The following is a 5,000-nucleotide window of genomic DNA, read 5'->3' as shown; positions in this document are numbered from 1 at the left end:
TAGTACATTAGTTCATTTTTTTTCTGGATTATCCTCGCCATAAAGAACCGATTCCTTTTAAATCAATATATAAGACAATGAAAACAACAAAAACAAAAAAACGAAGGATGACTAAACAATTAGAATTATAAAATAAATCCCTAATCTCATAGAAATGGGGCACTAAATATCTCATAGAGATGGGGAGCTAAATATTGTCATAATAAAAATACCAGTTGTACCGTTAGCGGATTCGTAACTGGCTAATCTATTATTATTTACATTTTAATCTGTTTTAACATTCGTTTTGTATTTTCAGTGCGGGATTATGATAGCAAATGCTGTCAATTAATTTTTACTTTGATCGATGGATGCATGCACATGCACAGGCTACACAAGCACGGACACTCGTCAATATACAATTTACAATTTGCATATTCCCTTCATATTCATTGGCATCGCGAATGGCTCGGCATTATTCAAAATATATAGGAGGAAATGTGTTTTTATATTTGCCTATCTTATAGGCATATTCAATCCGTTTAATTATGATACATTTTCTGTGTTAATGGGAGACTAATGAGAGTTTAATTTCCGCATAATAAATCATAGACTTTCAACGCAGACATTTATACTTTGTTTTTTTTTCGAATATGCAATCCAGTTAACAGTTCTATCAGGCATCATTAATCATATATTATCTAGGATCTGTTACCTGAAATTAATGACCAGATGATATTCCGTTGGAAAATATGACGCTCTTTGCTGTTTATATTTGCATTCTGTTTATCTTCGTGCCCTCGTCTATTTTTCTTTCTTTTTATTATTATTATCCTTTTCATAATCCTCCTCCTCCTCCTCTTCATCATCATCATCATCATGGTCATCATCATCATCATCATCATCATCATCATCATCATCATCATCATCATCATCATCATCATCATCATCATCATCATCATCATTATCATCATCATCATTACAATCATCATTATCGTTATCCTCATAATTATTATCATTATTATAATCACAGTTACTATTATCATCATCATTACCATTATCGTTATCATTACCATTACTATCGTAACATGATATCAATATAATTACAGTTATCATCATTATTATTATCATTGCCATTACTATTACATTTATTATCACTATTATCATTCTTAAGATTACAGTAATTATCATCATCATTATTACTGTTATTGTCATCTTTATTATTAGTATCATCAATACTATTTTCGTTATTATTATCATTGTAATCATCCTAATCATTGTTGCTATTATTATTTTTATTATTATCCTTATTTTTTTCTTACTACTATGATAAGATCAGTCATTAGAATTATTATCATTATTATCATTTTGAAGTAATAGATCACGATATGCAATAATGTACTATCAGTGCTGCTGCATCAGAATTCAATTTAGTTGTTGACTCTGTATGTTAGAGTTGTAAAAATTGCGCATTGGAATTCATGCAGCATATCAAATAGTGATTTTTCTTGATCTTAACAAACGGGAGAGTTAAGCTCAGATTACAAAACCAACATGTCTATTAAATGTGTTTTTATGTTACTCGAGCGAAAGTGATTAAGATTTTTTTTTTTTTTTTACGCAGCACGTTTATCGCCTTTTTCTAATTCAACGAGAAATTAACAAAAAAAAAAAAAAAAAAAAAAGACAAAACAAACAAACGTGTGATTGAAAGTCTTTTTAGAGTTAAAGAGATGAAAATAAAAATGATACACCCCCCCCACTCAAAAAAAAAAGTAGGTCTGAAATTTTAATCTTCAAAAGATGTTAGATTTTTTTCTCAGTATAGATTGAAGTTAAGAGGTAGTACACATGCCCATCAACAACTCTTCAAACATGTACGCCTACAGACGTGTATGTGTTAATGTATATAAATAATATAAATATCTATCTATCTATCTATATGCATATGTATGTATATATATGTATATATATATACTTATGTATATATATATATGTGTGTGTGTGTGTGTGTGTGTGTGTGTGTGTGTGTGTGTGTGTGTGTGTGTGTATGTGTATGTGTATGTGCGTGTGTGCGTGGGAGGTGACGCTGATTAGCTTTGGTCACGTATCGGGAGCATTGAATTACGACTTGGACATGGTCGGCCTGTGTGCGAAATTTAGGGCAACACAGGCCCCTGCACACACACACACACACACACGCGCGCGCGCGCGCGCGCGCACGGGAATCCATAGTCCTCTAAAAACTAAAACATAAGTCACGTGACCGAGTATATAATTTCCTTACAAAAAAGAAAAAAATATAGAACACTTACACCCAAACGAACTCACATAAACAACATAAACAGATTATAGATATATAGATAAATGGATAGATAGATAGACAGTTAGATAGATAGATAGATAGATAGACATATAGATAAACAGATAGACAGATATAGATAGATGGATAAATAAATAGATATAGATATATAGATAAATAAATAGATATAGATAGATAAATGAATAAATAAATATAGATAGGTAGATAAATAAATAGATATAAGTAGATAGCTAGATAGAAAAAAAAAATATAAGAGCAATACAAACACTCTACGACATAAAGAGTATGCTGTATCCTGGAAGACACTAAATATAAGGGAAGCAAAACCCAATACGTTCTAAAGGTGCGCCGTAGATCTTCCCAGGGAGAGAGAGGACGCCGCATGTAAAACCCGCAGACAGTAATTGTTTCACTCAATGATTTTATATTCCCTCTACGTCAGATACGATTTGGCCCGGTCAAGTACCGTCATTTAACGCCATCAGGCAGCCACGAGTAACGGCCTCATAAAACAAGCTGTTAGATGCACTGTGTCGTTTATATTCTTTATTCAGTCGACTACCTATTTCCTATCTCGGCGTGAGGGAAAAAAACAAAACATGTTGGGTAAAGCCATTTTTCTTTGGCCAGACAATGATTTGACATTCTGCGAGAGGTAATTCGTGACAAGGCAATACGTTTCTCGCCGGTAAAAATGGGGTTAGAATTTCCCAATGGAAAGTATGTATGGATATTTATTCCCAGTGACATTGCTACATGATGCTTTGTGCCTTTCATTAGTGTCCCTTGCTTGTGGATCCGTATGTGTATATGTGTGTGTGTGTGTGTGTGTGTGTGTGTGTGTGTGTGTGTGTGTGTGTGTGTGTGTGTGTGTGTGTGTGTGTGTGTGTGTATCAATCAATCTATCTATCTATATATATATGCATGCGTGTGCATGTACGTCCACTTACTATTTGTTATCCCTTGCTATTCCTCCGTATCTTTTTTATTATTTACCCAAAGTGAAATCTGCAAACCCAACCAAAAATTCCACCAATATTCCATGTTTCGCTTCTTTCTTGTTCTTCCCTCTTTTTTCCCTCTCCTTTTTATTCGCTGTTCCCTCGTCCTTCAGTACGATTCCCCGTTTTCCTTTTCTTGTGCATTTACCTTATGGGGAAAAAGAGAGAAAACTTTTATATTCAACACACGAAGGAGACGTCTTGCTTCAGTCTCGAGATGCATACTTTTCCTGTATTGCTTAAATCTCTTTTCGTCTGTGCCTATTCCTTATTTCTTCGCTTATCCTTCTTTCGTCTTTTTCTACTCTTTTCGTATCTCGTATTTCGTTCAAGCTGAGTATTATTTCAGTCGTAAAATCTGGAAATGTACACCAATGGATATAGTGTTCTATTTGTGTATGATCTTTGGTGTACCTGCCTGTGTGTAAATTCATGTATGTGTCTATTTCTTTGCGTGTTTATTTAACACTTTGTATTCTAGGTCCCTAAACACAAAGTGTATTAGCGTGTGTTTGCATGTGATATAGCCGGTATATAACTGGATGCATATTTACTGTGTATATCTATCTATCTATATATATATATATATATATATATATATATATATATATATATATATATATGTGTGTGTGTGTGTGTGTGTGTGTGTGTGTGTGTGTGTGTGTGTATTATTATTATTATTATTATTATAATTATTATTGTTATAATTATTATTTTTATTATAATTATTATTGTTATTATTATTATTTTTATTATAATTATATTTATCATTATCATTTCTTTATTTCATTTTCATTTTTGTATGTGTGTGTGCGTGCGCGTGTGTGTCTGTGCATAAACACACACACATCTATCTATGTGTCTTTCTACCTATCTATCTATGTATCTATCTATATATGTGTATACATGCATACATGCATATATATATATATATATATATATATATATATATATATATATATAGAGAGAGAGAGAGAGAGAGAGAGAGAGAGAGAGAGAGAGAGAGAGAGATAGATAGATAGATAGATATACATATATATGTATATATATACATACATATATGTGTATATATGCATACATACATACATACATATATACATATGTGTGTATGTATATATGTATATATATATATATATATATATATATATATATATATATGTGTGTGTGTATATATATATATATATATATATATATATATATATGTATATAAATATGCGCATGTGTATGTTTGTGTGTAAGTATGTGTGAGTTTGAGTGTGTGTGTGTGTGTGTGTGTGTGTGTGTGTGTGTGTGTGTGTGTGTGTGTGTGTGTGTGTGTGTGTGTGTGTGTGCGCGCGCGCAAGACTACTGCAGAAATGATGAGAAAGACAGCTTGGTGACCGCTTTGAGCCACCTCTAAACAGAAGAAAAATGAACACGAAGAACCAACGACTGAAAGTATGTATAACAAGAGGCAGCCAAAGAGAATTCGAATTATGAGAATAATAATGACAGTTTTTAAAGCGACCTGCTTAAGAATTTCGACTCCAAAGAAGATAAAGTGCCTTGTATCGATTGGCCAGACAAAGGGACCAAGCAGGGAAGGCTGTACAGCAGAGTAGGGTGATAAAAAATGCACAAGGCAATGTCCTGACAAGCAAGGAGAGTGTCTTGAGGTGGATAGAGCGCTCGAAGAATCTGGAGAATAAGGAAAATGA

Source organism: Penaeus chinensis, chromosome 27 (assembly GCF_019202785.1).
Source record: "Penaeus chinensis breed Huanghai No. 1 chromosome 27, ASM1920278v2, whole genome shotgun sequence".
In the NCBI taxonomy this organism is placed as follows: Eukaryota; Metazoa; Arthropoda; class Malacostraca; order Decapoda; family Penaeidae; genus Penaeus; species Penaeus chinensis.
The sequence above is the reverse complement of the archived record's forward strand: the minus strand, read 5'-3'. Positions refer to the sequence as shown.